The 22789-nt window shown below is 46.4% G+C and overlaps 1 protein-coding gene across 1 annotated transcript in view; it reads left to right on the forward strand.

Annotated features, from left to right (window-relative positions):
• Positions 1–22789, forward strand: part of LOC126545625 (solute carrier family 15 member 1) — an 809365-nt gene that overhangs the window by 750992 nt on the left and 35584 nt on the right. The gene's annotated exons all lie outside the window — the stretch shown is intronic.

A 22789-nucleotide genomic window follows, 5' to 3' on the forward strand; every position in this document is an offset into this window, starting at 1 on the left:
TAGGTGCACGTTAAAGAACCCCAGGTGGTCGAAATTTCCGGAGTCCTCCACTACGGCGTGCCTCATAATCAGAAAGTGCTTTTGGCACGTTAAACCCCATAATTTTTTTTTAATTAGAAATGCTTGCGGATTTGCTAAAGCTTTATTTTTTTGCTCGCAACCTACAGACCTTTCTACGTATAGCGGGTTGTAATTCTAGCTCATCCGAAGAATCTATACAACATAAATGCTGCAACCAGTTATGATGCAACCAAAAATTAATTGTCGCATGGAACAACTCGCCTTGCGAGGGGGTGATGCGGCGGCCGAGTGGAGCCGACGCACTCCGCAACGGCTACGTCGGTGATCTTCTTAATCGTCGGAGATTCAACCTGGGCCCCTGAAATTTTCACTATATCGTGTTCAGTATTTCGAACCAGTATTTCAGATTACACAAGGAATCGTGGATGCCATTCATTTCAAGGTGCGCCCATTTTCCGTGCCGTAATCTCGAATTGAAGTAATCGCCGCTCGACGCAGAGCTAAACCTAAACCCAGCTAGACTTACTCCCGACGAGGCCTCCGTCGACTTCGGTCGGCGCCAATTTTCTAACCCCGGCAATGGCGGCTCCGAAAATGGTCACTGGTTACGACCCGGGTTCCTTGCGATTCATCAATATGGAGACCCTGCAACCAAGGGATTTCTCCTCCATGCCAACGGAGGACTACTTAGACGGCATGGTTCGCGTAGGGTGCAGCCGCGAGAACACGACGTCCTCCAAGGTCACAGCTACCGCCCAGAAACAAGGAGTAGACGGAACAATGCTCGTTACCAATGGTTGCGATGCGGGTATGACCTTGAAAAAGGATATGCAGAAACCAAGATGGCATCCCCTCCAAACGCTACGTGTAGCAAAGGATGACTTGATCGTCGTTCTCAAGCTACGTGTAACTCTGGACATCCAACGCATGTTCTCCCCAGGCCAGGCTCGCGCAACTGTGCGGTGACTTGTTGAGGACATTGAGAACAATAGTCTCGCTGTGTAGCCAGTGAGCGAACAAAACGTGCTCCTGTGTACTCTAAAATCTATGCCAGCTGCGGAACGACTACTGCGGGACGTCACACTGACGGTAGGAGATCGTCACTTCCCCTTCCGTGGCCATCCCGAAATTTCTGGAGAATTCCGTAAGGGGTCATTACCATCTTCCCCGAGGAAACTTCCAAAAGCATCCAGCGCAAGCTAAGCGAGGAGCCGAATATTATTTCGGCCAGAAAATTGGGCAACTACCATGTCGCGGTGCTCACCTTTGCCAGACAGAGAGTAGTTAGAACAATTATCGGCAACTCGGTGCGGGTCTTTGTTCGACAAGAAGACATCACCTACCTGTTTCCGCTGTATCACTGTGGGGCATAGGGCGGGCACGCCCCCATAATGACTACTGCGAATGATGCGGTTTCCAAATGGACCCAAGAACATCAATGCCGCCCCAGGTGGTAGCGCCCACCTCACGGGGCCAGCGGGCTGCACTGGCAAGTTCAGACGAGCCCTGGAGCCGGGATTCTCTCCTGCCAACAACGCCAATGGCAAGAACAACACCAACAAGAAGCACAAGTCTCAAAAAAGAAAGGATCAAGCTCAACCCAAAAAATCAAGAACCACGTACCAACACGAACGTCCCGGGCCCCAGGACTAAGCCGCCGCACTTCACGAAAGGTGATTTCGAGCCCTTCGCACCCGCCCAAAATCAGGTGAGTAGTCGGAGGGACGCAGTCTCAGTGCGTTATCTCACCCTCTTCCCTCCAAAGCCTCCCAGCAGGGCAGACGGGTCGGGAGGTCAAACTCTAAATCTAGCTCTAAATCTAGGACAGGCCAGAAAGGTAGATCTTACGCAATGATCCGAGTCCGGGGACGAACCGTTAGGGATCTCCTTCAATACTCCTCCAAGCCAGACCCGAAGCAGCTCGGGCCCAGGACGTCTTGTCTCGACTCACGGCCATAGAATCCCGTGTAGGTCAGCTTACGATTGAATGCGGAAGAATTGAGGAGAAACTCACGGCGCACGTGTCAGTGGCCGTCAAAGAAATAATTCAACACGAAATTGTCAAAATCATTTCCTCCATAGCGGAGAGAATGATGGACCTTGTCCTATCTCTGATGAGGCAGTGAACGGAGAACGAACAATAGCTGCCAGGCTTTCTGCTATCAGACTAACGCAGGCGAAAAGTGGCACCTCAGCCACCGATGGATGAAATAGAAGGCGGACTATCCGGACGTGAACAGTCCCATTCCGGCATTCCCTCCATGCCCGGACCAGGGATGGCGGCAAAACGAAATCGTGCCCCTTAATTTAAATCAAAAACAATCAACAGTCTATCAAATAGGAAAGGCAACTCACCCAAATATTCCAGATCATCCAAAGGAACTTTAGAGGCTTTAGAGCCTGGATAAAACGACCACATCTCCAGCTCTACCTAAAATCTCTAGGATAATTACCGGCAGTTCTTGCACTTCAGGAATCGGGGGCGGAAGCCAAATTATCGAGATGCTGCTCGTACCAGCGGGGCCCAATGGCCAGCATCCTGGTGAATAAGGCGTGCTCCACCACCGAAATAGATCTGGACGTAGACGAACACCACTACACCATGATCCAGCTTCTTCCGCTTATGAAAGACCTTTCCATACATATTCTCAATATCTATAGGCCACCCAGGAGACCGAACGTTACTTTTAACGAGGTCTTCTCCTGGGCCATTAAAACAGCCGCCAGACACCCTCTCGTGATCGTGGGTGATTTCAATGCCTCTAGTGTACACTGGGGATATCCGACAGACAACACTAAAGGCCCAAAATTAGCCGAACTTATCTCCAGTCTTAGACTAACTCTCTCATTATGGAACCGGCTCACTCCACCAGGGTGGGAAGCATGCCTGGATTTAATGCTAGCGAGAAAGATAGGGCACACCATTTGGGAAAATTTGTAGGAAACCTTAGGCATTGACCACTGTATACTGAGAACCACCATCAGAACTCGAGCCATCCACAAACTGTGGGCACAAGCCAAGCTCACGGATTGGCCCCTTTTCAAAAATCAAGAACTCCCAACCATAACTTCTGCTGGGGCTATGCTATGCCAACTGGGCCGAACTACTGAATCAAATCCAGCGACAATACACAAAACGAGTTACCAACACAGAGGAGAACCGCCCCTAGGCCCCCATTTATTATATCTATGTATTACTTATTCATTTATTTATTACATTTCAAAGGTCCCTAAGCGGGACATTACATGAGGGGTTGGCGCATATTGAAAAAAATGGCGTGTCAGGTTAAGTAGTGGGACTTGAAAGATGGTCTTCGATGGCAGCATTAAAACGAGAAATGCCAGTGATGAAGGCGATGGCAGAAGGAAGGGTATTTCATTCACGGGCTGTGTGTAAAAAAAATAACTTTGATACTTAGTGGAATGGGCGCGTGGTAGATACACAGCATTAGGATGCGTGTAGCGTGAGAAGCGACGAGCTGGAATGGTGATTTGGTTACCCTTGGGCTGTGAATGAAAGAACCTAAAAAATTAAAGCAGACGAGCACTTTCGTGGTGGAAGTTGAGAGAGGGAAGACACAACCTGAATTTTAAGGCTGAAACACTTGTATTATAGGAGTAGTCAAAAAGAATGAACCTGGCAGCTCGTGTATGAACAAATTCAATGGTGTTATTCATATTAACCTGATGATTGTCGTAAATAGCAGAAGCATATTGTAGTTTAGTTGGGATTAAGGTTTTATATGCAAGTAGTTGGACTGAGCGAGATGCTCAAGACAAATTACGGCGTAGATAACTTAGTAATCAGTTGCAGGAATTAGCTAACTGGTTGATGTAATTGGGCCAGGATAAGTCACTCGATATATGCATTCCTAGGTATTTAAATGTTTCACACTGTGTTAAAGTACAGTTGTTAAAGGAGTAGGAAGGTGCTACATAATTACGACGTCGATGAAAGCACACGTGAGAACACTTACTGACATTGAGGGACATGCACAATTTAGTGCACCATGCCTGGGTTTGAAGGAGGTCTTCCTGAAGAGTGGAGCAGTCTAAAGCATTTGATATTTGTCGATATAAAACGCAATCATCCGCGAAAAGGCGTATGTTGGATGATATGTTAAGTGGAAGGTCATTAAAAGAGGAGAGGCCCAAGGACACGGCCTTGCGGCACACTAGATAGTACAGAAGATAGGATCGAGTTAGCGGAAACAAACTGAAGGCGATCGGTTAGAAATTTACGGATCCAAATAAAGATGTCTGGTTGAAGATTAAGGTGCGAGAGTTTATGCAGGAGAAGAATATGTTACTCTTTATCGCAGCGTTTTCGAAATCCAGAAAGGAGAGCGTCCGTGGGCACGTTGCGACCGAGATGAAAATGCAAATCGTGTAGGAACAGAGGAAGTTGAGCGTCGCAAGAATGAGTTTTGCGAAATCTGTGCTGGTTAGGATGCAAGAAATGGACATATGACGGGAAAGTGGCAATGTGCAAAAGTATAACGTGCTCCATCAGTTTCGAGCAAACACTGCTGGTGGAAACTGGACGGTAGGTGCAAGGATTTCTACGGTGGCCTTTTTTAAAGATGGGAGTTATTTTGCCAATTTTCCAGTCAGTGGGGACTCATCCAATTGTGCGAGACTGTTGAAGTCTTCGCGTTCTAAAAAGACTGCTGATGTGCCTAGGGCTTTTTAACACCTCGGAGTTAATGCCGTCAGTACCACACGAGGAAGAATTTTTAAGGAATCGATGATTTCAATAATTCCGTTCACATTAAAAGTAATATTTGCGATATAGGGATAACTAGAAAGTGGTAGTGAGGGAAGAATTTCAGGATAGTCATTAGTAAAAGCAGAACAGAATGCAGTGTTTAAAGCGTCAGTGATCTTGGTTTCGGGGACTGGGGAGCCAGAACTGTCACGTAGAAAAACAATGTTGGGCCAATGGGGAATTATACATTGTCTGAAACGTTTTGCGTTATTGTCCAACATAGATGGCAACAGAAGAACTTCACTTTGGCCCACTTCTTATCTTATCTTCAATCTTCTAACTATCTTATCGGCTTGCTGGTCGAAAATGTAGGTATTGTTGCCGGAAACAAGTTTGTAGAAACGCAATTTGAACGAGATATTGTTCGTCTTTCCAAATTTAATGAGGCGCTTACGAGCTAGGCGAAACGTGATGGATAAATCTTCGCAAATGCCGGAAGTTGTTTTTCGGAATTTGGTTACCTAGTGAAAGGATGTCGTCTTTGTCTTTGAAGTGAGTGAATTTAACAATTACTGGTCTCGACCTGCCATGGTGATAAGTTCGGCCCCTATGAGCGCGTTCAATTTCATGTGGTTCGCTGAAAGCGGGGTGGCGCTGTGGAGGCAATATATGTTATCTTGACTGAAAGGATGACGTTGTAGCAAAAGCGTAACATGAACTCGTGTTAACATACCACGACGGAAGGAAGGTCACCGAGGGGAGATGACAGGGCTTGATTGATACCATTGCGCACACGGTAGGCGCAGTGGCGTGAACCAGAGAAAGAAGGCTGTTGCTCAAAGAAAGAGATGAGTCCAGGAGAGCAAGTGAAGTCACCGCTGTTCGCCAGCAAAGTAATCGAATCAGCAGGGCTTCCGAGGGCGAAATCCAGGAGACTGATCGACGCCAGACCAAGGAACTGCATAGCAAAAAGCTGCGGTTGGTAAGCATGAACAATCGTTGACGTGCCGCCAAGGTTTCCACATATATCGGAGGCTCACATCGAGCTCACATCTATGGGAGGCTCGCCGGAGCCTCACAAAACGATGGAAAAAGCGCGAAACCAATAGGCAACTCAAAATTCGTGTCATGAAGCTTACTCAACAAGCGGCCACCTATGCCGCTGAGCGAGCATAATCGAACTGGTTTGCCCAATGCAACTCGGCGGCACAAAATATGAGTTCGGAGGGGATATGGAAACTCTTTTTCAGCCTCACAGAGCAAGCTCGAACCAGGAGGAAACCCAGAGACAACTACAGAGGGCCTATTAATGGCTTTCAATGTACCCCGTAACAACTGGCAGAGTCGTTATATGACAAGTACCTCTGCCTCATAGAGGACCCGGCTTAACAAGGGTGTACATCCGCAGGTACACCTACTGAAACACTAGATGCACCCTTTCAGCTTTACTACATTAAAACTGCGTTAGCAAAAATGAAAAGGAGCACTGCTACAGGTAGTGACCACATAACGGTGAAACTGTTAGCCAACCTATCGGACCAAACCCATATTGGATTCTGCCGCATCTACCCAACGACCGTAGTTTCCGAATCAGACTTCGACATAAATCCAAGTCTACCCGTTAGTAAGCAACAGCAGCTCAAAAGTCATCTCCGACGATACAAAGACTGGTTTTCGACGTCATTGAGGATTCGACAAACACCAGTTGCAAAGCATCGCATAATAACGGAAGAGTGTCCTTGACCACTCTGTCAGAGCCCTTACCGAGTTTCGACGCGAGAACGTGAAGCTATAAGGCAACAAGTCGACGAAATGCTGCGCGACGACATCATCCAGTCGTCGAAATCCCGTGGGCATCTTCTGTTTTCTTGGGGAAGAGAAAAGACGGAACGCTACGTTACTGCGTCGATTATTTTCGACTGAACAAGGTCACTAGAAAGGACGTATACCCCCTGCATTGGATAGACGATGCACTGGATCGGCTCTGCACCGGTAAATACTTCTCGTCGGTGGATCTCAAGTCTAGCTACTGGCAAACAGAGGTCGACGACAGAGATCGCGAAAAGACCGCCTTCAACACGCCAGACGGACTCTACGAGTTCAAGGTGACGTCATTCGGACTGTTCTCGGCAACGTTCCAGCGCGTGATGGACATGGTGTTAGCAGGATTGAAGTTGCAGACCTCTCTTGTTTACTTGGATGGCGTCGTCGTCTTCGCGGGAAACTTCGAGGATCAGCTTAGGCGGCTTGCCACAATAGTAGAGGCCATCAAGTCATCAGTGCTCACTCTGAAGCCAGAGAAGTGCGTTTCACTTAGGATGAGCTTCTTTTCCTGGGCCACGTCATCAGCAAATCTGGAGTCCGCCTCGACCGGCAGAAGATCGCTGCCACCGCATAGTTCTAGCAGCCTATCGACAAGAAGGCAGTGCGTAGATTCCTTATTACAGACGCTTTGTCAAGGACTTTTCACGCAACGCTGAGCCTCTGACACATCTAACTAAATGGGTTGTCCAGTTCAAGTGGGAAACTTGAGGATATACTGGTAGAATACATCAACCAGGTTTGGATGCGCCAGCCACTCCCACATGATGTGGAAAACTTCGTTGGTCACTTTTATCCAAAAGCTGGAAATCCGTTGAATACACTAAATATACGGCCCATCTTACTGACGTCCTCCTGCTTGGGCAAATTGATGGAGACTAAGGTCAGGGATAGATTGTCACCCTTTCGAGAACAGCACGGGGTTTTCGCTGATACCATGTTTGCCTTTCGAGCTCACATGTCTGTCAAAGACATTATACTTAAAATTCACAGAAACATTTTTGAAGTTTGAAGTTTTTTTTATTCTCGGACAGTCCGTCCCTACTAAAATGAGAATAGGTAGGTATGCAGAGCTCTTTTCAATGTGTGGAGAGATGTGCTTTTTTTCGATAATTGACAATGCATTGGGGTGTTTATGTAAGAAATCTGGTGTTAAGTAATCAAGCTTTTGGGTGCCGTAGTTTGTGCGCAGCTTTTGCTTTCTATAAAGCGTATGTCGCAAGTCGTGGCAGTGTTCTCTCCGAAGGTATTTATTTACGAAAAGATGGATCAGATACTCTTTGGTTAGCGTAGCTATTATTGTAGCTATTTTATTATTCAGTATATTACCAATAGTCAGGATTTGTTGCTTTTTGAGCATTGGAGCTGTGTGAGAATGGTATGGTTCACCTTCGATAACACACGTAATACTCTTTTTTCGAGCACAAGTATACTTTCCATGTTAGTCATCGTCGTGGTACCCTACATAAGTAGACAGTAATGCATATGTGAGTTGTACCAAAGTGTAGTACCGCTGTTTCTTTAACCACACTGGAATCAAGCTTCGCAATTCACATATAATACGAATACTTCGCGACACATTTGCACGGACAATATTCGTATGCATAGACCCCCAATCTAGGTATTCGTTAAAAACTATACCAAGAAATATGTATGATATAACTCGGTCGATTACTTGATTACGAACATCAATAAAGTTCTAGTCAGGAGCTGGCTTATTACGCTGTCTAAATATAACGTACTTTGTTTTTTGATGTTTCGTTCTAAACTGTTAATCTTTAGCCATTTTGTTCCTGCAGCGAATCATTAGCCTGCTTATGTAATGGTTTTGATTCCGTGCCGGATAGGAAAGCGCCGGTGTCGTCTGCACACAATGTTAAATGTGGCGTGTGTTGTATATTTATGATATCAATGATATAAATAAGAAAAAGAAGCGTCCCAAGAATTGACCCCTGAGGAACACCACATGTTATATGCCCCATCCTAGATTTCAAGTCATTTGTCGCAATGTATTGAACGCGATTTTTAAAACAGCTTTTAACCAGATCTAAAGCTACTCCTTCAATTCCGTGTTTATACAGTTTGTCTAATAATATGTCATGCATTACCGAGTCAAATGCTTTACGGAAATCAAGGAACATGCTTAAAGTTAACATTTTATGCTCGAAGTTGTCAATAATTTTATCTTTGGTTTCCAATACGTGCGTTTCAGTAGATTTTTGTTTTTGAAAGCCATACTGCTGCTTCGTTAATATGTTGGTTTCTTGAAAAACTTAGAAAACCTGGAATAAATTACCTGTTCAAAAACTTTTGAGAATATCGGCAAGACCGAGAATGGCGGGTAATTGCCAAGGTCGCCTTTGTCGCCTTCTTTGAAAATTGCTGTCACCCTTGAAATCTTTAGTTTATCAGGAAACGTTCCGGTGCAAAGAATTAAGAGTAAAATGCGAGAGACCGGCCGAACAATATGAGAAATCACTGTTATAGGCTGAGGCTTCAATTCGTCTATGCCACATGCACTATTATTATTTATTTTCTGCAGGTGGTCATTAATCTCTAATTCAGTAGCGGGATTGAGGAATACCGACGAAACAGCACAATGCGTAATGTATGACGTGCAATCAGTGTTGCTTGTGTCGGCGTTATCAGATATCCCGGCCTTTAAAAAATGTTCATTAATTTTGTCGACAAGTGCTGTGCCTGAGTAATTAATAGCGTGAGTTCTGAAATATCAGTGGTTGTTCCTGCCGGCATGAGGCTTTTTGTACATCTCGAGATTTTTCTAGAATTATTGCAGACTATTTAAAACTTTTTTCATTATTGATGGCGCGAGCTGGCTTTAGATCTGAAGTTAGGTTATTCCTGAGCTTCTTATATTCCAGTAAATAAGGAATGTTCTTTGTTTGTATGAACAAGGCAAACAGCTTATCACGTTCTTTTATACGCTACAGAAGGGAGGTGTGAATCCACGGTTTTCGGAAATTATGCTTCTTAAATTCAACAAGAAGAAATGCTAAGTCATAAAATCCCTTGACATTTTTTTTATGCTCTACAGAAGGGAGGAGTGAATCCATGGTTTTCAGAACCTATGCTTCTTAAATTCAACAAGAGGAAATGCTAAGTCATAAAATCCTTTGACATTTTCTATAAAGATATCCTATGGCATGACAGGGTCAGTCTTTTGTAGTGCAGTGCTCCAGTTCGCTTCCTCAACAAGCTGCCGAAAAAAATGCAATTTTGCCTCCTGATAGTTTTCTATACAAGATAGGGTAATGGTCTTTGAAGGGGTTATGATGGGAACAGTACGGCAGAAGAAACATAAGAATAGGAAAATGATCACTTATTCCTGTTGTTAATGCACTAACATCTTGTTGAGAGACAGGATAATTTGTAAAGCACAGGTCAAGCAATGTTTCAGATTTGTTGGTCACCCTAGTAGGTATATCAGTGATACTTTAGCAGCTAAAATAATAATATGTGTCAATAAGAGGTTGTTTATTGCTGTCTTCTGAGAGTAACTGTTGATGGTAAAGTCGCCGGTAACAATAACGGGGAGGCAAATACATAGCAGGTGATGCAAAATCTGTTCAAGGTAGGCAAGGAACGTTTTTTAACATTAGATTAACATTACCATTAACATTACCAGAAGCAGGTCTGTAAAGTACAAGTAAGATTGAAGTGGTGCATTTTATTAGTAAGCTTTCATAGTGACGATTGAGAAAGAAGAATTCGACTATAACTTCAAACTGAAGATTATTTTGCACATATATTGCACTGTACCCTCCTCGCTTGCCACTTCGTGACACAGAAGCACACGTATACTCATGAAAATGCGCATTAGCAGATTTATTAGGTGTGCCAACATGGCCCAAAATTATAGAGATTTTGGCTCTTGACCTTAAAGGAGCCTTTAATAATGTCAAACATTCTGACCTGCTTAGGTACCACCAACTGTGGAACAAGACCTTTGCCTTGATGTTCTCACATCAATGCATTCCTGACATATCGTGCAGCCCCCCTTCGGGTGGAGGACGAAGAATATGGACCCTCCCAGATGGTCACTGAGGCACCCCTCAAATACCGGTATTATCCCCGCTCTTTTTTAAAATCGCAATGATGTACCTCCCAAGGAGGCTGGCAGAGGTAGAAGGCGTTTCCCATAGCCTATATGCGGGCATTACAATTTAAAACACAACAGGTAGCATTTGAGAAATCGAAGAACAATTCCAAAAGGCCGCCTCTATAGTCGAGACATATGCCTCGGACTGTGGTATCCAATGTTCTTCAACGAAATCAGAACTCTTACACATTAGGGCCAAAGCAACCTACCCAAGCAACATCAGAACCTTTCTTGGACAAGATCAAATCAGGAAAGTGAGAGAACTCCGAATGTTGGGGCTGCTCATACACCACAAACTCAGTTCTTCTTTCGCCAAAGACAAACTCAAGAAGGGAGCCGAACAAGTGGACCGCATGATATAGCGAATCGCAAACAAACGCGGAGAGTTGCGGGGCAGGTACGCACTTCGTCGATGCCTTCGTGTCGGGTCCTATATGCCGCATTCTACCTCCATACCACAAAGAGAAGGTTGATGTAATTATCAAGAAGGCAACAAAACAGGCTTTAGAGCTTCCCATCACCACCTCCAGCTCTAGACTCCGGCCTCTGGGAGTTTACAACTCCTTTACAGAACATCGCGAGGCACACCTTCCAAACCAATACACCCGACTTGGCTGAACCGAACATGGTGCTCGTCTGTTGGAACGTCTGGCTATCATACAAAAGACGCATGTAGGCACCACAGATTCGGCACCGGAAGCGTGGAGGCGAAAATCTCCGGCCACCACCACGTGACGTGGACGCTCACTCCCACGGAGGCCAACGAAGCGCTCGAGTGAAAGACTTGGCGCATGTCTCAACGAGACGTCTTCTACGTCGACGTGGCTGGACCGTCATGAGAAGCGTGTTACACGGCGGCTGTTATTCAGAAGGATGCACAACACGAGCAGAAGAGGTACCAATATCCCTAGCAGCCTCCGATTCCAGATCCAATACGGTTATCATAGACTCCCGTAAGGCCTGTTCTCAACACATGGTCAATGAGGGGACACCACGGTTTTCGGGGTAATGAGAGCGCAGACGGCATGGCCCGAGCTCTTACCTACCGGGCGTCTCGTTATACCACCCCTCAGGACTTGGAGAATAGGAAACCACTCCTCAACTTTAGAGAAATTCTACTCGATTTTCAAGAGCGGAGTCCACCCTACCCGAACCCTGCCATAGGTCTGAGTGGATCACATGAGCGAACCCTCCGAAGGCTTCAGACCAATACTCTGCTCTTCCCCGCAATAATTTGTTTCTGTGACTCCAAGCCAGATGGGAAGTGCCCGCACTGTGGGGAAACCGTGTTTCACATGCTGTGGGAATGTCCCCAAAACTACTCTCTCTCTCCTTCCCCATACCGCATCCAAGAGGCTCGGGAGACCGCTCTTCGCGACTGCTCTGGGCTGGAAGCCCCAAGGGTCCTAGTTCAAAGCTCGAGACGGGCGGCTGTCCTGCGGTGCCCCGGACTCAGGACACCGACCATCAGGGGCCACCAACACCGGCCCCAAAACAGCTCTTTATTTTAAATTAAATTTATTCGTCCTCCTCCAGTCCGATGTGCGATGACTCGTCAAGATAGAATATTTCACAGCCTTTCACTACACTGATTCCATGTGCTACACTATCTTCAGCTAGATTCGAAGCCACCTGCTGTAGACACACTCGGAGACATTTATCTCAGACAGAAGACGATGTGAAACAGTACATGGTTTACCTTACGAAACAGCGCCCTACGCGCCATGGCACTTCCATTGGGCATGTTCAATTTTCCATGCTGAAGCTATCCACTGACAGGCCGTGGCTGACAGCGACATCCTCATGAGCACGTAGCCTAAATATGAACCTGCTTGCGGGTAAACCCTTGCAACATGGGCCCTCGGGCTGCCACCGCCGTCGTAAAGTTTTCTTTCTGTGCAACACAAAAGGTGCTAACATCGAAGTGCCAGCAATTATGCTGCAGCGACATCGTGTGTATGTTTACAACCTGTTGTCCAGTGCTAGAGATGAGCAAGAATGTCAAAAGGAGGGAGAAATCATTCACTGCTTGCACAGAGCGAAGCATGACATGCTTGATCGCCGAGAGGTCTATAGACTGTTCTTACACCGTGAGTGAGAGCAACACCAACAGCAAATACAGCAACAGAGAGGAAGGTAGCCTCAGCGGAGCAGATATTTTTCTCCCCTCCGAAGACGAATGTATCTGTGCGTCACACGACCAGCAGACAAAATAAAATTAGGGTAATATGCAGTTTCAAGAACATCGTGCGTGGCCTCAACACATTAATTGGACATATGACCACTTCGTGAAACTCATATACGTTAGGCGTTCATTTTCTTACATTAAAGAACATGAGTCCGCTTCTCCGTTTCCTGAGCACAGGGACGAGCGTCAGCGCCGAAAATGTAGCATTGACAGATGGAAGGTACGGTATAGGAGCACACCGAACACTCCTGTAAAACATACCATAACACGTGCTAGCTGCTCAAGTCTGCGAGCGTCTTCATTAGCGTTGCATTCGAGGGGGCTGCAGACCCACTCGGTAGTACACGGCTCAGGGCAGCGTGCTAGCAACATGGAAGCGAACTAGAGCTCTTCGGCCACACAAAGCGATATTTCGGGCTCCGACAACGTTTGTATGCAGCGAATTTCTTTGCGCAGACAGCTGAGTCAGCCACAGTATTGCCCATGGGAAGTTAAACGCATGATATCATTTACTTTAATTAATTCTAACGTCGCAACCAAGTGGCTGACAGCGACATCAGCTGTGCACTGAAGCGCGCACTAGGCACGCCTTCAGTCTGCCAGGGCCGTCCAAACGCTGGGGCAATGGAGAAGCGTGCTCGTCTCGCACCCCGGAGGCGCGGGCTCTGCTCCGACACAGACCCAATCGTACCAATTTTTTCAAAGCCCATAATTTACTTTATTTTACTCTATCGCCGGAACCACGTGGATGGCTGCGACAAGATGTGTGCAATGGAGTGCTCACTAGGCACACCTTGAGTATGTCTGAGGCATGGAGCCGCGGCACGTCGGGAGCGTGCTCCTCTCGCAGCCCGGAGGCCCGGGCTCTACTACCACAGACACAAACGTACCAAACTTTATTTTCAAAGCCTACAATTTACTTTTCTTCACGCTAACGTCGGAACCACATGGCTGGTTCATACATAAGGTGTGCATTGAAGCGCGCAGTAGGCGCGCCTTCAGCCTGCCAGGGCCGTCCAGCCGCTGGGGCAACGGAGAAGCGTTCTCCTCTCGCACCCCAAAGGCCCGGGCTCTACTACCACAGACACAAACGTACCAAACTTTATTTTCAAAGCCTACAATTTACTTTTCTTCACGCTAACGTCGGAACCACATGGCTGGTTCATACATAAGGTGTGCATTGAAGCGCGCAGTAGGCGCGCCTTCAGCCTGCCAGGGCCGTCCAGCCGCTGGGGCAACGGAGAAGCGTGCTCCTCTCGCACCCCAAAGGCCCGGGCTCTACTACCACGGACACAAACGTACCAAACTTTATTTTCGAAGCCTACAATTTACTTTTCTTCACGCTAACGTCGGAACCACATGGCTGGTTCATACATAAGGTGTGCATTGAAGCGCGCAGTAGGCGCGCCTTCAGCCTGCCAGGGCCGTCCAGCCGCTGGGGCAACGGAGAAGCGTGCTCCTCTCGCACCCCAAAGGCCCGGGCTCTACTACCACGGACACAAACGTACCAAACTTTAGTATCAAAGCCTACAATTTACTTTTCTTCACGCTAACGTCGGAACCACATGGCTGGTTCATACATAAGGTGTGCATTGAAGCGCGCAGTAGGCGCGCCTTCAGCCTGCCAGGGCCGTCCAGCCGCTGGGGCAACGGAGAAGCGTGCTCCTCTCGCACCCCAAAGGCCCGGGCTCTACTACCACGGACACAAACGTACCAAACTTTAGTTTCAAAGCCTACAATTTACTTTTCTTCACGCTAACGTCGGAACCACATGGCTGGTGCATACATAAGGTGTGCATTGAAGCGCGCAGTAGGCGCGCCTTCAGCCTGCCAGGGCCGTCCAGCCGCTGGGGCAACGGAGAAGTAAGTAAGTAAGTTTATTTCGACCATCACGTCATACATGATGATGCAGGGGGACCGAAGTAAAAGCAGTCTTTCAACAGCTTGACAGAGCAACGGCCCCCCTTATTTGGCAGTAGCATACAAAGTCAGAAAAAAGAAGATACACAAAAAGAAGCACTGCCCACGGCGTTCACATTACACTACAGAGCAATATATAAACGTATTACATAAAGGCTGCATCTGGTACACAACTTAAAAAAAAAAAGAAGGCTTTTAATGGTTTACACAATGCGATGACATGGCAAAGGCACTTTAACAGAAAAAACAGAAATAACACCGAGTAACACCATACTTCTGTAAAACGATTTGGCTTTAGTTGCATAAAGAAATAACAAGAAAAGGTTTAGGAAAGAAAGTAAGCCAAGAGTGTCTGAAATGTGGCATATTGAAGTGTTATATCCTGTCTCAATAGGTCATTAAGAAGTTGTGGAAGCCGGTGTTCTAACGTTTGTAGCCCATATGTTGTTCGAAATGTTTTAATTTCCCACATATCCTTATTTCTTGTGTTGTAGCTTTGTTCTCGCCTTCTCAGGCCTGAAAGAGCTTGAATAAAAGATGTTTTGTTTAAATGTTCTTGTTTAAGTGTTCGGCTGAGGCGATAGTCGTAGATTTTTGTTACTGGAACTATTTTGTGTTCTAAAAATATTTCTCTTGTATGATGCAACCTCGGTAATCTCTTAACAATCCGCATTGCTTTTTTTTGTAATACAAGTAATTTGTTCAGGTTTGCCTGTGTTGTAGTTCCCCAGATAAGGCTACAATAGTTAAGGCGAGAATTAAATAAAGAGTAATAAACTAACATCATAACACAAGAGGGTAAAATTTCACGGTTGCGATAGAGCAGACCAATTATTTGTGATAATTTGGAAGTAATGTGGGCCACATGATCGTCCCAGGACATCTGCTGGTTAAACACAACGCCCAGAGTTTTAAACTGGGGTACTATTTCTAGCGGACAAGATTTAAAGTATATTTCTTTTGTCAGAGTAACTTGTTTATTCTTGGCCCGAAAAACAACTGCTTTTGTTTTGCTCACATTAATTTGCAATGCATTTTTTTGTGTCCATTTGTCTAGGTGTTTGAGCATGCAGTTTGCTGAATCTATTAGATCATTGGCATTTTCGCCGGATAAGAATATGCTCGTATCATCTGCGTATATGATAAATTTTGCGAGGGGAAATACGTTGACGATGTCATTGATATAAAGATTGAAGAGAAATGGACCGAGTATACTTCCTTGCGGAACACCGCAGCGGACAGTGAGAGTTTGTGAGGTGAAGCCATTTACACTTACAGCTTGTCGGCGATATTCCAGATACGATTTGACTATGGATGCTGCGTGCCCGCGATAACCGTATCGTTCAAGCTTCCGGAGAATTAATTCATGATTTATAAGGTCAAACGCTTTTGTAAAATCAATGAAAATACCCAAGACTATACTGTTATGTTCAAATTGTTTTAGTATGTATTCCTTCTGTTCTAAGAGTGCGAATTCTGTTGAAAGGTGCTTTCTAAACCCATATTGTGATTTGATGAGTATATGATGTTTGGATTCAAATTCTGTAAACTGTTTGTGAAGAGCTTTTTCTAATACCTTTGAGAATATTGGAAGTATGGATATTGGGCGGTAATTGCCTAACTGGTTCCTATCTCCCTTCTTGAAAAGTACAGAACAGCGCGCAACTTGCATTCCATGAGGAAATACAGCATTTGCAATACAGAGATTAATAATGTGAGTAATGTAGGGCAAAATAATATCCAGAATTGATTTTATGGGCCGTATTTGTAGTCCATCTATATCACGTGAGGTACTATTTTTGAGCTCTGTGAAAATTGTCATTACTTCAACTTCAGTCACAGGTTTAAGATATATCGTTTTGTCCAACAGTGGGACGTCATTTAAGTCGTTATCCACGTCTCTGTCACAAGAAAGACCAAGGAAATATTTATTAAACTCGTCCGCTAGATTTTGGTCGGACACATGTGTCCCATTTAATTTCAGTGATGTAATTGCTCTAGGATTTGTATCATTAGTTATGAGGCTGTTTAGTTTTTTCCAAACAAGATCACTACGCCATTTAGTTGATTCGAAATCATTTATAAAATATTCATTCCTAACTTTCTTAAGTATCTTGTTCAGGCGGTTACGATAGGTTTTAAAGATATGCAAGTCGCTCATTTCCTTCGTTCTAATAAACTTACGGTAGAGTTTATTCTTTTTTCCTATCTTAAGCAGAAGATCAGGTGTGAGCCATGGTTTGCGGGTTTTTTTATTTCGCTTAAATGTCTTTATGGGAAAGCAAGCAGCGTAAATTGATTTCAGAATAGCAAGGAAGTCCTGATAAGCCAGGTTTGCGTCACGTTCCGAAAGAACAGTATCCCAGTGAGCTTCAGATGCACGCTGTCTAAAAGCGAGAAGGCTTTCCTCCGTGATCGCTTGATAAGAGAATGATTGTTTGTCTCTATTTTTGAGCTTTCCTTTCAAACACAAGAATATCGACAGATGATCACTGATGTCTGAGATAATTACACCACATTTAGATAACTTATTTCCAACATTTGTTATGAACAGATCTATAAGGGACGATGATCTAGCTGTTATGCGCGTTGGTAGCTGAATCATGTTAGAAAGCCCGCTAGCCTTTAGAAATAAGTCAAAACTTTTCTTCGAACTGTCATGAGCACACATATTTATGTTCATATCTCCACCACAGACCAGTGTAAGGTTTTTGTTGGAGACAAAAGAAAACAACGATTCAAGATAAGCGTGCTCCTCTCCCACCCCAAAGGCCCGGGCTCTACTACCACGGACACAAACGTACCAAACTTTATTTTCAAAGCCTACAATTTACTTTTCTTCACGCTAACGTCGGAACCACATGGCTGGTTCATACATAAGGTGTGCATTGAAGCGCGCAGTAGGCGCGCCTTCAGCCTGCCAGGGCCGTCCAGCCGCTGGGGCAACGGAGAAGCGTGCTCCTCTCGCACCCCAAAGGCCCGGGCTCTACTACCACAGACACAAACGTACCAAACTTTATTTTCAAAGCCTACAATTTACTTTTCTTCACGCTAACGTCGGAACCACATGGCTGGTTCATACATAAGGTGTGCATTGAAGCGCGCAGTAGGCGCGCCTTCAGCCTGCCAGGGCCGTCCAGCCGCTGGGGCAACGGAGAAGCGTGCTCCTCTCGCACCCCAAAGGCCCGGGCTCTACTACCACGGACACAAACGTACCAAACTTTAGTTTCAAAGCCTACAATTTACTTTTCTTCACGCTAACGTCGGAACCACATGGCTGGTTGATACATAAGGTGTGCATTGAAGTTTGCCAAGGTTGACGACTTCGCGTGTTGGTATAGCATATTAGAGGTTGGATTGATCAACATTATTACGAGACACACAGAAGAGACACACACCACAGAGCGCTACTTGCAACTATCGTTTTATTCCCTTATCAGTAGAATAAATACAGGAAGATACTCAGGTGGGAGGGCGGTGGGGACAAAAAATTAAACAAGAAACAAAAATTGTTTTGACGAACATTGCCATCTACCAATGCCAAGCCGGCTTTGTCACGTGATCGTTTTTGATGCACTCGACATCACACAAGAAAAGACCAGGATACGAAATTTAAGATTAGCGCGTGAGGAAATCTAATTCCTTTGCACTAAGGAATACTGAAGGCGTGCTCACGCACAAACTTCCCAAACGCGCAATCTCAGCGGCTTCGATTATCTCCCTTGTGATCTGGCTGACATCTTTGCTCACAATCTTACAACTCTGAAAGAGTGGCCGACATCCGCAATCTCTACAATGTATCCCAAGGTGTCCGGCGACTGTCCTTGAAACGTTATAATCATGTTCCTTTAATCTTTCGTTTAAACATCGTCCAGTCTGTCCGATGTACTTTCTGCCGCACTGTAGTGGAATGGAATATACCACTTCTCAGTGCAGTCGACGAACTTCTTTCTGTGTTGTGTTTCGCAGCCTCGTTTCTGTGTGGCACCTGGGTTAACCTTTTCACAAATGCTCAGCAATTTATCTGGTGCGGAAAACACCACTTTTACCTCGCATCTTTTACCAATTTTCTTTACTGACGTGCATCACGGCTCAGAGTGCATCAAAAACGATCACGTGACAAAGCCGGCTTGGCATTGGTAGATGGCAATGTTCGTCAAAATTATTTTTGTTTCTTGTTTAATTTTTTGTCCCCACCGCCCTCCCGCCTGAGTATCTTCCTGTATTTATTCCACTGACAAGGGAATAAAACGATAGTTGCAAGTAGCGCTCTGTGGTGTGTGTCTCTTCTGTGTGTCTCGTAAAAATGTTGCGCAATCCAACCTCTAATGTGCATTGAAGCGCGCAGTAGGCGCGCCTTCAGCCTACCAGGGCCGTCCAACCGCTGGGGCATCGGAGAAGCGTGCTCCTCTCGCACCCCAAAGGCCCGGGCTCTACTACCACAGACACAAACGTACCAAACTTTATTTTCAAAGCCTACAATTTACTTTTCTTCACGCTAACATCGGAACCACATGGCTGGTTCATACTCAAGGTGTGCATTGAAGCGCGCAGTAGGCGCGCCTTCAGCCTGCCAGGGCCGTCCAGCCGCTGGGGCAACGGAGAAGCGTGCTCCTCTCGCACCCCAAAGGCCCGGGCTCTACTACCACGGACACAAACGTACCAAACTTTATTTTCAAAGCCTACAATTTACTTTTCTTCACGCTAACGTCGGAACCACATGGCTGGTTCATACATAAGGTGTGCATTGAAGCGCGCAGTAGGCGCGCCTTCAGCCTGCCAGGGCCGTCCAGCCGCTGGGGCAACGGAGAAGCGTGCTCCTCTCGCAGCCCAAAGGCCCGGGCTCTACTACCACGGACACAAACGTACCAAACTTTAGTTTCAAAGCCTACAATTTACTTTTCTTCACGCTAACGTCGAAACCACATGGCTGGTTCATACATAAGGTGTGCATTGAAGCGCGCAGTAGGCGGGCCTTTAGCCTGCCAGGGCCGTCCAGCCGCTGGGGCAACGGAGAAGCGTGCTCCTCTCGCACCCCAAAGGCCCGGGCTCTACTACCACAGACACAAACGTACCAAACTTTATTTTCAAAGCCTACAATTTACTTTTCTTCACGCTAACGTAGGAACCACATGGCTGGTTGATACATAAGGTGTGCATTGAAGTTTGCCAAGGTTGACGACTTGGCGTGTTGGTATAGCATATTAGAGGTTGGAATGAGCAACATTAGTACGAGACACACAGAAGAGACACACACCACAGAGCGCTACTTGCAACTATCGTTTTATTCCCTTATCAGTAGAATAAATACTGGAAGATACTCAGGTGGGAGGGCGGTGGGGACAAAAAATTAAACAAGAAACAAAAATTGTTTTGACGAACATTGCCATCTACCAATGCCAAGCCGGCTTTGTCACGTGATCGTTTTTGATGCACTCGACATCACACAAGAAAAGACCAGGACACGAAATTTAAGATTAGCGCGTGAGGAAATCTAATTCCTTTGTACTAAGGGATACTGAAGGCGTGCTCACGCACAAACTTCCCAAACGCGCAATCTCAGCGGCTTCGATTATCTCCCTTGTGATCTGGCTGACATCTTTGCTCACAATCTTACAACTCTGAAAGAGTGGCCGACATCCGCAATCTCTACAATGTATCCCAAGGTGTCCGGCGACTGTCCTTGAAACGTTATAATCATGTTCCTTTAATCTTTCGTTTAAACATCGTCCAGTCTGTCCGATGTACTTTCTGCCGCACTGAAGTCGAATGGAATATGCCACTTCTCAGTGCAGTCGACGAACTTCTTTCTGTGTTGTGTTTCGCAGCCTCATTTCTGTGTGGCACCTGGGTTAACCTTTGCACAAATGCTCAGCAATTTATCTGGTGCGGAAAACACCACTTTTACCTCGCTTCTTTTACCAATTTTCTTTACTCACGTGCATCACGGCTCAGAGTGCATCAAAAACGATCACGTGACAAAGCCGGCTTGGCATTGGTAGATGGCAATGTTCGTCAAAATTATTTTTGTTTCTTGTTTAATTTTTTGTCCCCACCGCCCTCCCCCCTGAGTATCTTCCTGTATTTATTCCACTGAAAAGGGAATAAAACGATAGTTGCAAGTAGCGCTCTGTGGTGTGTGTCTCTTCTGTGTGTCTCGTAAAAATGTTGCGCAATCCAACCTCTAATGTGCATTGAAGCGCGCAGTAGGCGCGCCTTCAGCCTACCAGGGCCGTCCAGCCGCTGGGGCAACGGAGAAGCGTGCTCCTCTCGCACCCCAAAGGTCTGGGCTCTACTACCACAGACACAAACGTACCAAACTTTATTTTCAAAGCCTACAATTTACTTTTCTTCACGCTAACGTCGGAACCACATGGCTGGTTCATACAGAAGGTGTGCATTGAAGCGCGCAGTAGGCGCGCCTTCAGCCTACCAGGGCCGTCCAGCCGCTGGGGCAACGGAGAAGCGTGCTCCTCTCGCACCCCAAAGGCCCGGGCTCTACTACCACAGACACAAACGTACCAAACTTTATTTTCAAAGCCTACAATTTACTTTTCTTCACGCTAACGTCGGAACCACATGGCTGGCTCCGACATAAGGTGTCCATTCACGCGGGTACTAGGCGCACCTGCAGTCTCCCAGGAGCGTGGAGCCTCTGGGACATCGGGGAAGCGTGCATGTCTCGCACGCCCGATGCCCGGGCTCTACTACCACACAGATAAACGTACCAAATTTTATTTTCGAAGCCTATAATTTACTTTTCTTCACGCTAACGTCACAACCACTTGGCTGGCTCCGACATAAGCTCTGCATTCACGCGGGCACTAGGCGCACCTGCCGTCTCCCAGGGCCGTGGAGCCTCTGGGACGTCGGGGAAGCTCGCTCGTCTCGCACCCCGGAGGCCCAGGCTCTACAACCACACAGATAAACGTACCAAATTTTATTTTCGAAGGCTATAGTTTACTTTTCTTCACGGTAACGTCACAACCACTTGGCTGGCTCGGACATAAGCTCTGCATTGACGCAGGCACTAGGCGCACCTGCAGTCTCCCAAGGCCGTGGAGCCTCTGGGGCGTCGGGGAAGCTTCCTTTCCTCGCAAGCCGGAGACCCGGGCTCTGCTACCACACAGACATAAACGTACCAAATTTTATTTTCAAAGCCTATAATTTACTTTTCTTCACGCTAACGTCACAACCACTTGGCTGGCTCAGACATAAGGTGTGCATTGACGCGTGAACTAGGCGCACCTGTAGTCTCCCAGGGCCGTGGAGCCTCTGGGACCTTGGGGAAGCTCGCTCGTCTCGCATCCCGGAGGCCCAGGCTCTACAACCACACATAAACGTACCAAATTTTATTTTCGAAGCTTATAATTTTCTTTTCTTCACGCTAACGTCACAACCATTTGGCTGGCTCCGACATAAGCTGTGCATTGACGCGGGCACTAGGCGCACCTGCACTCTCCCATGCCGTACAGCCTCTGGGGCGTTGGGGAAGCTTGCTCGTCTCGCAGCCCGGAGACCCGGGCTCTACTGCCCGACAGACACAGACGTACCATACTTTATTTTCAAAGCGTATAATTTACTTTATTTCACACTAACGTCCCAACCAGGTGGCTCGCTGCTACATTAGGTGCTACATTAGTCGGCCACGGCCGTGGAGCCGCTTGGATGTCCTGGAGGCGTGCTCGTCTCGCACCCCGGAAGCGTAGGCTCTACTCCAAGAGAGCCGCAAACGTGCCAAATTTGATACTTAAAGCAAATAATCTCCTTCGTTTCACACTAGTATCCCAACCAGATGGCTGGCTGCGACATTAGGTGTGCACAGACTCGCGCACTAGGCGCACCTTCAGTCTGCCAGGGCCGTGGAGCCGCGGGGAGATCGGAGAGGTGTGCACGTCGGGAACCCCGGAAGCGTAGGCTCTACTCCAAGGTAAACCGAAACGTACCAAATTTTATATTTAAAGCAAATCATCTGCTTTATTTCACACTAACGTCCCAACCAGATGGTTGG

Source organism: Dermacentor andersoni, chromosome 1 (assembly GCF_023375885.2).
Source record: "Dermacentor andersoni chromosome 1, qqDerAnde1_hic_scaffold, whole genome shotgun sequence".
In the NCBI taxonomy this organism is placed as follows: Eukaryota; Metazoa; Arthropoda; class Arachnida; order Ixodida; family Ixodidae; genus Dermacentor; species Dermacentor andersoni.